This window comes from Sinohyriopsis cumingii, unplaced genomic scaffold, assembly GCF_028554795.1.
Source record: "Sinohyriopsis cumingii isolate HCF-2022 unplaced genomic scaffold, ASM2855479v2 utg002115l, whole genome shotgun sequence".
NCBI lineage: Eukaryota > Metazoa > Mollusca > Bivalvia > Unionida > Unionidae > Sinohyriopsis > Sinohyriopsis cumingii.
In genome coordinates, this window is record NW_028316133.1 from 140,923 (window position 1) to 154,999 (window position 14,077).

Genomic DNA, 14,077 nt, shown 5'->3' on the forward strand with positions numbered 1-14,077 from the left:
TGGCGCTCAGCATTAAGAGGTTAGTGTTAGGACTGGTTGGCCTGGTGTCAGGATAATGTGACTGGGTGGGACATCGTGCTACATGTCTGCGGCATGATGCCTCAGCGCTAGACATTACTATAAACTGCCACTGCAGACATGGTAGCGATATGACTGAAAAATTGTTAAAGCTACATTACAAATCCAAAACACACACAATGATACAGTATACGATTCATCGGAAAAGATGTACACCAATAACCCTAAAGGTCTCTTTTATTTAACGGTCATCTCGTCTGAATTACCATTTCACCTCTCTTTGAAAATCTTCTGTTAAGGTCACATGCTCTCTGTCGCAAAAGGCGGATAGATGTTTGCTAAACAAACACGATTGTTTTACACTGCCGTTACTCGTGAGCATCGACCGTGTCGCCTCCAGGCATGCAACTGAAGCGTTTGTTCTCCCCCAAAAAGGCGTTGTTTTTGGTAAAGACATGTCACGTGAATTGATGTATAAACATGTTTTATCTAGCTCATATTCCCCGCGCTCAAGTCAATCTGTCAAAATAACTTTCAACTGGCTAATCCCTTCGTTGTTATTCTTTGTTGTTGTTGTTGTTGTAGGGTTTAACGCCATTTTTCAGCACACGATAGGCTATACATGGCGGCCAGTATTAATGGTGGAGGAAGAACCCGGGAAAACCCTGGAAAGAACCACCAACCCACGAGTAGCTACTGGCAAGCTTTCTCACATACCCACATTGACCGAATCCGAGAATCGAACCCACGCAGACAGAGGTGAGATGGCTGTGATCCGTAACGGAGAGCGCTTTAGACCACTCGGCCACTCCGAGACCCCGTTGTTATTCTTTTAAGAACGTGAATTACGACACAATGCTGCTTAGAAATTTCGTTGTTGGGGTAAATACTCGTGGTAAATCGTCGGTCCTATACCTACTCCACCGCTTCCCGCTTTAATCAAAACTCATTTCCCTTACCACCACACCCACTCCGTGAGGGTGGGTGGGTGACCATAGCAAATGTATTCATCAAAATATTTTAAGAGAGAACCAATTTATAACCTGAATTTGCTTTAGTTTATCAGATTTTATATATTCAACAGTTTCTTTCACCGTTGGCTGATACTGGTAGTTTATGGTTTCAGATCGCGTTCTTTGTACGTATTGCCTATAATGCGAAATATCATATTCAGCTTTCAAGCACTGCTCATTTCTGTCCGATAGGCACACTAAGATTATTATAGTTAAACAACAAGAACAACGCTAAGGTGATGTAGAGGTATGGAAAAGTCTGCAAAAGCTGTATGCACCAATTAATGCATTGTGGTCGAGTACGTACCAAATCCACATTAAATATCCATCGACGCTATGAAGAAAAAAAATGCAAATATGCATTTAGTCAAAAATATAGATAAAAAGACGAACTCGTACACATTTGATTGAAATACATCATGGACAGTGCTGTAAGCAGATTTAGAACTCTTACCGGTACGGTACGGACAAGCCCGACCCAATCTTTTCGGTACAGCCAGTGGCGTACTAACGAGGGTCAGGGCGGACGGAGTGATTGCCCCAGTCTCCAGAGGTCTTGGGGCGCCAAAACCCTTTGGGCCTTCATCGTCGCCCTGGGCGCCATTTTCCCTTAGTACGCCACTGGGTACGGCGTATCTTTCTGGTACAGCTTATTTGACCGTACCAGCTTATCTGCACTATTGCGGTCATGGCAACACTACTTAAAAGGTACCATACGGTACCATAAGTCATTGATACAAATGTGAAGTGTCAGTCATTGAATTCGATACTTTATATGTTTGGCTTAGTTCTGTAAGATACATCTGCCTATAGGTACACCACAGATTCATCTGGGCAAGCTACATCGGTAACATTTACAGAGAAAGAGAAAGGTGGAAAGCTAGGGAAATATAAGAATGAAGCCCTATTTCGTCAAATTCTGAATGTTCTATTATTCGTTGAATTTGTTAAAAAGAAATCAGGGCCAGATCAGGTCAAGTGTTGGATGGGTGGGAGTGTTTTCCCGAATTTCAAAAGAGTCCCGACCTTCCTCGAAAGGGCACCAAAGCAAAGTCTGTGTGTCTATTAACTCAAAGTGTGCATAATACCTAATAAACGTGCGCGCGAACAAAATGATGATAGAATCTGAAGTGACAAGGGACTGTAGGTTTGTGTGCGTGTATTTTTTTCGCCTGGGTGGAGGTCCAAAAACGCAGCCCACCCCCTCTCCCAATCCCACCCTGGAATGTATGCCAGTTTAAAAAAAATATATATATATAAAAGGAATTTAAAAGAGCTCTGAAAAATTTAAGAATATTTATGGTTGATTGAAGTAATAGTAACAAGAACATCTACAGTAATAAAGATAGGATCTGCTGTGCAATATTGAAATTTAAAAACTATAAAGATATATACATTATTCGTTGATTCAACGTAGTTCATTTTTAATGAATATAAAAGAAAAGTTTGAATAAACCTTACCAGGATATGCAGCACCATTGTTTAAAAGGTGAATTAGTTCAGATTGTGAGAGAGTAAAACATTTGTCTCTTTCATTTTCTCTTCCTTTGACCCGAGCTTTTGTTTTATTACGAATAACCTATATGTTATGAAGAATAATGTTATTGTTCTAAATTCGTATTTTCTCCAAAATTTATTCCACTCTTCGGCCAAAATGTCTAAAATGTTCATAAAGATTTGTTTAACGGCTTGTACAAATAAGTTATATCATATTCTGTTAGATTTCGAGATTTACATTTCCTTAAATTCGTTATAGTGACTTAAAGTTTCATTTTTGTTTTCATGACTATTATCTTCATTTACGTAACTCTTTCAGTTTTGGAGGCTTCATTCGACAGTTCCGAAAGTTCGATTTTCTACTTAAGTTTTGTATTTTTTTATTTTTTTTGTTGCTGTTGTTTTTATATATATATATTTGGCGTTTTTTGTCGCATATTGATAACATTTACGAATAATTACTGACACTTGCGGCTAAAAAATTGTAAAGCATAAATAATTTAATTTTCTCATTACTTCTTTTTAAAAATTATGTCGATGCGTTCCAGGTTTTTTTAAAAGAAAGTTCCGTTGTGTAAATGTGTACTTATGCCTTGATAAGGGATGATTTTGTGAATAAGATTTTTCGAATTAATCATTAGTTCCTTATGCACGAGTACAAATTAACACAACATTTTTAACGATGATCCCAAAACTGTTTCATCATCTTAAGGTCTGCACATAGTAGAAACTTAGGATCGACGTCTTTTTGTCATACTGACTGTTTTAGTTGGTATATTTGCATGTTTGAGGAAGCCCGTTGCCTTACAAAGCTGTTCTAACTTCTCAAGTACTGTTTTGTAAACGGACAAGCGGTGTAATTTGTGATTGCGAAAATGAACGAGCTTAGAGAGAGAGAGAGAGAGCGAGAGTGAGAGTGAGAGAATAATTCCAGCCTTAAACGAGTGAAGAAGTTGTTGTTAACCCCCGCCCCCCCCCCCCCCCCGACCCCGGTAAATGCCCCAACCTCATATTTACAAACCAGTTTATCAAGAATAACAACAAACCGAACTGAGAACCCCCACAACCACCGTACCCCCACCCTTCGCTCTCCTTCTTACCCCGCAGTAGGTGCCCCTGCCGCATATTTACAAGCCAGTTACTACTTCGCTACGTCTCGGCTAGCATAAAACTCTTGACCGGTAAAAGTGGAATTGTTTGTGACAAGTATTGACCTGCTACAACAGCAAATTGATATCTGACAGGATTCATTCGTTTCCATGGTAACCGAAAATATAGATTCAGGTGTTCATCAGGAGAAGCGATTCTCAGGTACATGGACTTACCGTAAATGTTAGGGAACGAGGGAAGGCCATATAATAATAAATACACAGGTCTTAAATTATTCCTAAAGAGTTTTCAACATTCTGATTATTTATAGATTTATTACATTTCTTAATTATCACACCATGTTTATAGATTTTTTTTATTTATTTGTCTTCTGTGTGAGTGAAAGAGAGAGATTATGTCCTCAGAGAGAGAGAGAGAGAGAGAGAGAGACGTCACTTTATACGAGCCGGGAAGAATTGTATTAGTCTGGAACTTAACGATGAGATGACACCAGAACGAGCTTTTTCCCTGACTGTTATCTATTGCGTCAAGCAATGCAGGTTACTTGCATTGTTGTTTTTATTTTATTTGGGTCTATTTATTTTCTGTTCGACAAATGAATGTAAATAAGGCTAATCCAGACGGCTTACTTATTAAAAAAGACTGATACGGAACGGATGAAACTCAACGCTATTTACCTGTTTCATTAATATGTACAGGCATTATACGTATTAAAGTACTTTACATACGCTAACTGGTTTACAATATCCTTGACAAAATCTCATGTCAATTTGACTTTCAAATTACAACATATCTGTATGAACTTGATACATAAAAAATCTATAGTTGATTTAAAAAAAATATATTGCACATCCGGGATAACGAACACTATTCAGGATCAGTAAGAGTACTAACCGTTTTATACTGGATGCGTGGGTCAGGATTGGAATTCGTTTAAAAATCAAAACAAACAATTTCGGCCCTTTCTTCATTCGATAGGTTTTGCTCCCTGTGCCTGCCAGTCTTTAATCAGTTTCGACAAAACAAAATATTGTGACTAAAATGGAATATTCCAAATTCTGTATTTATTCATGAACGTGTGTTGAATTATGTCCCTTTCTACTCTTTAACTGTGAGGGACAATATATATGACAAGTTTGTTCCCGCTAGTCTTGCGTGTGAAATGGTGCGGAACTGTGGATACTAGAGTTTTGTTGCATGGAATAATAGTGGCAGAGAAACGTTATACAAACAAATTAATCATCACGTTTCAATTCAGCGTCTCAGCCCAAATTTAGTGTCGGATCCAGTAAGAGCTGGGGGAGGGGGCGCTAAGTCTGTAAGGGAAAATGGTTGGGAGGTGATATAGTCCTACAACGTAAAGACCAGTCACACGATATTTTTGTTCTGGAGGTGTGTGTGTGTGTGTGTGTGTGTGTGATGGGTCTTACTGCCTAAATAACGGCGCTGTGTAGCGTATTTTGATGTCAACTAACAGTATAACGAAAGTCAAATTTTCAGAAATATCACAACTGGCAGCCAATAACGACGCTTTCCTACAAAGTAAAACTATAATGATTTTGTCAGACTTGACGTACCCAAATGTCTTTTCTCTAATAAATTCAAATTCTCACAAAAGAAATGGACCTGTTTTCAAGTTTCGTTGGCCGACATTTCAGTTGTCTGGAAAGTGATGAAAGCTGGGAATGCTGAAATTGGGTTAAGTTGAAATATTATTCTTCAACGAAATGAATAAAAAATATATTATGCCTATTAGAACTGTAAAGCAACTTTTCATTTCGTTTAAGAAACATATCCGCCACATGAACCTACTTAAACATATTTCAGCATATCTCGACTACCGTTGCATTGCAACAAATTCAAATGTATGTCAGCGGAACATGAAAATGAGTCCATTTGCTAATGTCATATTTTCAGTCTGCCAGGAAACTGCTCCAGTGGCCTAGTGCTTAGAGCATCTGCCTTGGATGCAGGAGGTTGTGGGTTTGATCCCCGGCCAAGTCATACCAGAGACTTACAAAAATGGTACTGACAGCTGCCTCGCTTGGCATTCAGCATTAAGAGGTTAGTGTTAGGACTGGTTGGCCTGGTGTCAGGATAATGTGACTGGGTGGGACATTGTGCTACATGTCTGCGGCATGATGCCCCAGTGCTAGACATCACTATAACCTGTCACATTGCAGACATTGTAGCGATATGACTGAAAAATTGTTAAAGCTACGTTAAAATTCAAAATCACATCACACATCAATCCGCTAGGATGAAGACAGCACAGTAAGTATATTAATTACACATACATTAGTGGAAGAGTATCGATATATGCTGCCAAATGTGTGAGATATTCCTGAAACTTTGACTACTTGTTCTGATGTCAATGACATCGGAACACACTATACAAGGCCATTTTTGGGATTGTAAGACATAGCACTAAAACAAAACCAACATGTGCTATGTCTTACATTGTAAGACTGGGAGGTGATAGGGCTAAAATATGATGCAGGTTATAATGTAAAACAAGAATACATGGGACCTAGGCACAATGGGGTGGCAATATCATCCGCAACCCATAGTAAACTCGTCACTGAATTTGCTTTAATTTACCATTCATAGACTTGCTTTTGAAGAGTTTGCAAACGTCTTTGCATGCACATTCATTCAGTTTTTGTATTGGCAATAAAAAGTGAATTTTTTGTATTGGCAATAAAAAGTGAATGAATCGTGCGGAAAACTCTACTGTCATTGTGTTATGGCATGACTGTGTACTAAATATAAGACAAACGTTGTATAATTTTGATTATTGCAATCTTTGGGGCAGAAATTTAGTGGCAACGATAACAGTCTGGACAACCATATTTTCGTGGCTGGTTGCCCAGATTACAAGTATGGAATTCAGAATTTGACTACAGCTATACTTAAAACAGTTTTAAGACTTCATTTTTGACACTTGTTCTAGTTAAGTGTTTGCTGTGGCATGACCATTAGATGCGAACCATATCTTGTACACTGACCTATTTTGAAGTGTCATTACCAGATGTTGTACATATACTATAGATGCTTCCCAATCAGGTCACTAGCAGATGATATTCTACCCATTTTACCTGGACGATGGGTGACCTGGCAGTTTCTCCTATATGCGATTGCCAAAATTTACTATTTTTAAGAAGGCACACTGAAGGAAAGTCAACTTATAAGTTACAAATATAAATACAAACAGAAAGCATGATTTGTGTTCTGTTTATAAATGTAATTTTAGTAAAATTATCTTGAGATTAAATGAATTTATTTCAGCTTCCAAACTCCGTATAAATTCAATGGGAAATCTGCTTGCTGACCACAAACTGATGATACCCGACACATTAACCCCTGGAGGTTTTTGACGTTTTCGCCTGAAATTCAAGTAGGAAACACATTTTGAAAGCTATTTCTGAATAAATCCTAATAAATCAACTTCCAGGTGATTTTCCAATAACATAATGCCTAGTTGTATTAGAAACATCATTTTTCATTGGCTATTTGGCTCGCGCATGAGCAGAAGGGTAAAAGTTGGATTTTTTATAAAAATATTTTTGCTTAATGGACCCATTATTTTGATATCAAGACCACTCTTTATTCCAAATGCCTGTCTTATCCTACTTTTTGCAAAGGTTCATCTGTCTGTTTGCAGTTTATACCAGTCTGCCTTAGATCTGAGGCCTAAAAGTCTAAAATCCGGACACAAAATCGGATTCCGACCACAGGCGAATTTTGGGTGGAAAAAAATTGGGTCCAAAAAATGAGGTTTTTTTCCTCTGTATTTTATAGTGCAACTAGAACTTCCAGATTATTTGGTATCATTTTAGAGCTACATCTGTCTACCTTTCTATAATACCACCCACTTTAGTGAATCATACATGACCCTGACACTACAGAGCTTGGCAGTAGGCTACTACCTCCTGCCACGTATACTCATCGCCAGAGTTTAATGTGTTAATTACCAGTGTCTCAGTGAAGAGTTAATGTATTAAAGATGTGCACCAAGTATGACATGGTTACTGACTTTTTAATATAAATACTAATATTTGTTGAAACTGTCCATGTTCTGACATTACTCTTTGGAGAAGTTACAAGTGCAATATTTGATCTGAATATCTACAGTGTAGTTATAATTTATAAACGTATGTAGAATTTTTCAACATTTAATTGAGGAAAGATCAATGCAGAAAAGTATGTTTATCGTGTTCTTGAATACAACATTTTCTCTGTGAGACTTGAATTTCCCAAGGCATCTAATTACTGTTTATTCCAGAGGCTTTATTATGTGTTTCTTTATTACACTGTTTAATTGGTTTGATTGAGAAACATTTTTTTATGGTACTGCTCTGGTGGCATAAGTGGTTAGAGCATCTGTGACGTGTGTGAGGTCATGGGTTTGAACCCTGGTAGAGTCATACCAAAAGACATATAAAAATGGTACTAGAATTTGCCTTACTTTTAGGTGCTCTGCATTAAGAGGTTAGTGTTAGGACTGGTCAGCCTGGTGTCAGGATAATATAACTGGGTAGGACATGATGCTACATGTCTGCTATATGATGCCTCAGTGCTAGACATCGCTATAAACAACCACACCGCAGTCATCTTAGTGATATGACTGAAATATTGTTCAAGCTGCGTTAAAAATCCTAATCACACGTGCATTTTGATCACCAAATAAACAATGATTGTCATTAAAATTACAAAAGTACCAGGTGTAACAACAGTGGCTTCTTCATGATAATCACATGTCATTCACAATTGATAAATGACAAAGGCCAAAAATAGATGCCAGTAATAAATGTGTGATAATCACACCTCATTCAGTCATTCATTCATTATTGGTATTTTAGAGCCAAAGGTTGCAATTGAAGCATGAAAAGAAATTCTATTGTAATGTTTTGACTAAATAATTTAGAAATATCCTTCAGCTACCATTCTTTACTTGTATGTTGACAGAGTACCTGCCTCTCGTGTTTATTTTGAATTGAAAATGGCTAAGCTAAACATTTGCTGGTTAAAAGAAGATAAAAATGTCTTGAGTTACAAAGCTACAGATAAAACCTGCTCTGACATGTTCTAATAAAAAAATAAAAAAATACTTTGTGAGTCTGGACAAAGAAAACAAGTGAGCATAAGTAAATGTATTGTCTGGAATCAATACGATTTCTGTTACATGGATGACGCTTCCACAGGGTTGTAGACTGGTTTGCTGCATGGTTTGGTAAAGAATATGCTGATTTTTTAGACTTTATAAATTCTGATAGCAGTATCACACCTCTGATACCAACAACTGAAATTTAAGTTTGAATTAAAATTTAAATTTGAACTGAAATTTAAATTTGATGTACCTTGATGATGTAGTTGAAAAATTAGGAATACAATTTTAAAATTGAAGTTTGAATTGAATTGAAATTTAAGTTGGAATTGAAATTTAAATTTGATGTAACTTGAGGATATTGTTGCAAGACGATTCCAGCAATAACATTTTGAGGCTTCCATCAATAGAATTGGGAAATTTTAATTTTGTGGCTTGTAACCTCCTAAAATGCATCACTCATAACTTTTGTTGCAATCTGGTTAGAGTCTGCCATGGATGTGGGAGGTTGTGGGTTCGAATTCCAGCCAAGTCATACCAATGACTTATGAAAATGATACTAGCAGTTGCCATGCTTGGCCCTAAGCATTAAGAGGTTAGTGTTATGGCTAGTCGGCCTGTTTTCAAGATAATGTGACTGGTGGGACATGTTGCCACATGTCTGCGGCATGATGACACAGTGCTAGGCATCACTATAAACTACCACACTGCAGACATTGTAACAATATGACTCAGATTCTTAAAGCTATGTTAAAAATCCCAAAACACACATACACACCCATTGACTTCATGACATTACCCCTACACCATTTAGTTTCAGTACAGTGCATTATGAATCAAAGTAAAACATTGGCCTTAGTGTCAGTTTTCATTTCAGTTTTCCTTATATAATTAGAAACACTTTGTTTGACTATATCGTGAAAGTGGAAACATAGAAAAAGAAGTTTTAAATTCTGTAGCTGATTTATCACACAGGTGCCTTGAAAATCAAGTAAAAATGATAATTTTTCTTGTCCAATATAAAGCAAGATATGTCTTACTGAATGTATTTGGGTACATTACTAAAAAGATTATTTTATCAAATAATTCATCATGTAATTTTTGCTGTGGAATATATTTCCGGTTTTAGATTATAATCTAATTTTGAGGATGCTAACTGTGTTGAAAAGAAATGAGAAATTTTTGTTTTTCACCAGTTTTGGCTACATGCATGTCCAGTTTTGATGACATGGATAAGTACATAAACATTTTGAAAAATAAAGAATTTGGATAGAAGATTTCTTGATTTATATCGTTCTCAGAATTAGTCCCCATGGAATGTTGTAGACAATCTTTACTGTATAAATGTTGCACGACAAATGTTTTTACATTAATATAGGCCCCATGAAGTGCAAGAAAGGTATTTAGCTTTGTGTACCAAGTAGATTTACGTTCAGCTTTGAGAACTCTTTTACAATATTTTATGTCTCCATGGAAGCTGTTATATGTATAATTTAATAATCAATTGCTTGTATGAAATCAAAAAAAGAAGAAAACAAATATATCTGACTAATTCTGATAAAGCTCCTGGAGGTGATAAAAATGTTGTTTTCATCAATGTATTTTCCATCTTTTCCATGCTTATAAAATGGTACTGGCTATAATCTGGATATGTCATCAACATACTAATGTTCTCTCTGATCGTAAAATCACACTTCTGTTTTTCTAGGGCTGCCAGGAGAAAAGCCCATAAATTCAGACTGATTTTCTGCTGACTTTATGCCCCAGGCTTTGCCCAGCCATGCTTGAACAGCATTATATATCAAAGCAGATGGATGCTGATTTCTTATGGCCCTTGAAACAAAGTCACTGAAGTGTGAAGATGAAGCATGCTGGGAAATTAGGCTGAGGCTGTGAGGCATGAGAGCATGGTAATGGCCCATAGATTTAGCAAGGATACTTCAGTAGTTCAGAGGGTTGGGTAAGAATAGTGTGTTTTAAAGATTTAAAGTTGCCATTCTCATCCCCATTTTAATTTGTTCCCATTTTCATAACTGTATTTACTCACTTATAAGTCAAATCAAATTGCAAACAACAAAGATCCTGATCTGCTGTATGGTCTGTCCAGGTCTGTCTTGTTTGTTTTAATGATTACTCCTAAGAAACTGTACCAACCCAGACCTGCTGGCTCATTATGTGAGAGTAGATCTGGGTCTATACAGATTGCAATTGGAGTTGTCTTATAAGCAAATATATATATATATATATATATATATATATATATATATATATATATATATATATATATATATATATATATATATATCATATAGCATTGGCCCAAAGATTAGGAAAGAGTTTAAAAATTTACCAGCATTATTCCATTTTGATTCATCTTCACTGCCAAATCTGTTCATACATGTTGCCTTTGTTTTCACAGCATGTACTGTGGCTTTAAAAAACCCATGCACATTGATTTACCGTTACAGTCATATTGCATGATTCTTGAGTCTGTACCAGAAATGCAGCCTTAAGACATGCCCATTTCCAGAGATTAAACATTACTCTGTAACTCCAGTTTCAGCACTCCTTCACTATACTGCAATTCATTATACACATTTCCAGTTATAAAGTAGGTGAGGTCTTGGATTCTAATTTTATTAAATACTGAAATTATAAGTATAGTGCCATTCATTTTCACACATTTATTTTTATAATATAAGTGATATGATGGATTGTCATTTTGTTATTAAATACTAAAATTATAAGTATAGTGCCACTTATTATCAGACATTTCCTGTTTTAATGTAAGTGATATGATGGACTGCCATTTTATTATTAAATACTAAAATTATAACTACAATGAATTATTCATTATGACACATTTTCAGTTATAATATAGGTGAGGTCATGGATTCCCAGTTTATCAAATACTGAAACTATAAGTGTAGTGCCATTCATTATCACACATTTCCTGTTATAATGTAAGTGATATGATGGATCCCCATTTTATTAAATACTGAAATTATAAGTATATTGCCCTTCATTGTCACACATTTCCTGTTGTAAGTGGTTTGATGGATTCCAATTTTATTATTAAATACTAAAATTATAAGTATAGTGCCATTCATTATCACACATTTCCTGTTATAATGTAAGTGATATGATGGATTCCCATTTTATTAAATACTGAAATTATAAATATATTGCCCTTCCTTATCACACATTTCCTGTTGTAAGTGGTTTGATGGATTCCAATTTTATTATTAAATACTAAAATTATAAGTATAGTGCCATTCATTATCACACATTTCCTGTTATCAGGTAGGTGAGGTCATGGATTCCCATTTTATTATGCGTGCATCATTCTTATTTTAACATTGTAGCCATATAGTTTTATAAGCTTATCATTATAGTGTTCTTTGGGTTTTGATTCCGAGTCAGATACTTCAAAATGTAATGAGAAGCTGAAATGTACTTTATTATAAGGTACTGTCATTACAGAGAGGGTAAACTACATGGTACTGCCATGTATGGCATTATAATGAGGGAGTGCTTATTCTACTTATAATTTTAGTTGTAAATAATAAAGAATAATAAAGACCAGACAGTGAACATGTTATAAAGTGTTGTTGGTGACCCACTGCCATGTGACAAATGAATTTATGTAAACATTCAAAACTTGCTGCATACTCAGATTAGAATGCATGTTATGTGATAGCTGATTGACCTCTTCCATGCTAAACCTAGAGGTCAAATGAGTGTGCATATAAAAGCAACATAATTGTTTTGCAGTCATATTAGTTGTTTTGATGTATTAAAAATTCAGATAATAAATATTCTGATAATTGATGCTCAGTACGTGGTATATCTCAGACTTTAACATCAATGTCTTTGATTTCACCTGTCTGCATACTGTAGTGCAACAATTTCCTAATGCAGTATTTGTTATTTACCCCATTTGGACAACTAATTTTTACCCCAGAGTGTGGACAACTCATTTTTACCAGCCTAATCCTACTGCACACAACTCATTTTCACACCATTTCAGTCCTAGTGCAGATACACTTTTTGTCACTTCAGTTCAGCCCTAGTGCAAAGGACTCATTTTTATCTCAGTTTAGCCCTAGTGCAGGCAAATCATATTTACCCCAGTTCATTTCCACTGCAGACAACTCACTTTACCCCAGTTCAGTCTAGTGCAGACAACTACTTTTACCCCAGTTTAGTTTTATGCATGTGACTCATTTTAACTCTGATTCAGTCCGAGTACTCCAGTTCATTCCTAGAATGTTTGACCCATTTGACCTCTTTTCATTTCAGTCCAGCTACTAGTGATCTAATTTTATTTTTAGCGCAGGTGACTTAGTTTTATGCTAGTTTAGTCTTAATGGAGAAGACTCATTTGTACCATGGTTCAATCCAGGTGCAGTCAACTCATTTTTACCGCAGTCCAAATTCAATCCTAATGGTAGCAGGGTACAGTTTTGTCAATTGGCCCCAGCAAATTGAATTTCTTAACTTAAGGCTATGGTGTGACTTTTTCAGCTATTATTGTTTACTAATTAAAGATATGGATATACGTGTGAACTAAGTGTTTTCGGTTTGCGTTAGTCTTGAAACTGATGTCAGGCATGTACGCCTTCCATAGTTACTATGCAGTATGTTGATAGTGAAATACCATTAGTTGGCTAAGAAGAAGAGCTAGCCTCCCATAGCAGTAAACAAATGGGTTTGGGGCAAGTAGAATATATAAAAAATGGCTTGATGACAACTATTTTCAATTGCATCAGCCTGTTTAGTACACACTATTGTGCAGAATTGTCATCTAGAAAAAAGGCTTGTGTTTGCACTGTGAGCATCACATGGTCTCAGAAATGACCTTTGGACATGAAAATTGCAGGTATAAATTTGGGATTGGGGTGCATAAACGTCTTTTGTTATGAACTGCCATTGACTTCAGTCTTAGTGCAGGCGACTCATTTTACCCTAGTTCTATTATCATGCAAATGTCTATATTTATTCTTTGATATCATTGAATTAAAAGTTGGGATTTCCTAGGTGTAAAGCGTCAAATTTTGAATAAGTATTAAACCTGAATGCTGAATGCATTGAGCATTAAAACATTATCACATTTAAGCCAGAAAAATCTTTGTGAAGGGTCACTTCGACCTTTCTTCTTCCCCCACCCCATGTCAGTGTTAAACATGAAGAAAGACCAGCACCTACAACTCACTGAGATTTGACCGAGGCATCGTAACACTGTCCTGAGAAAGTAAACATTTGAGCTACCAACGATTAACACTTTATAGGAACCCATGTCAAATAGTCATTTTCTAAGTGAAATTGATAT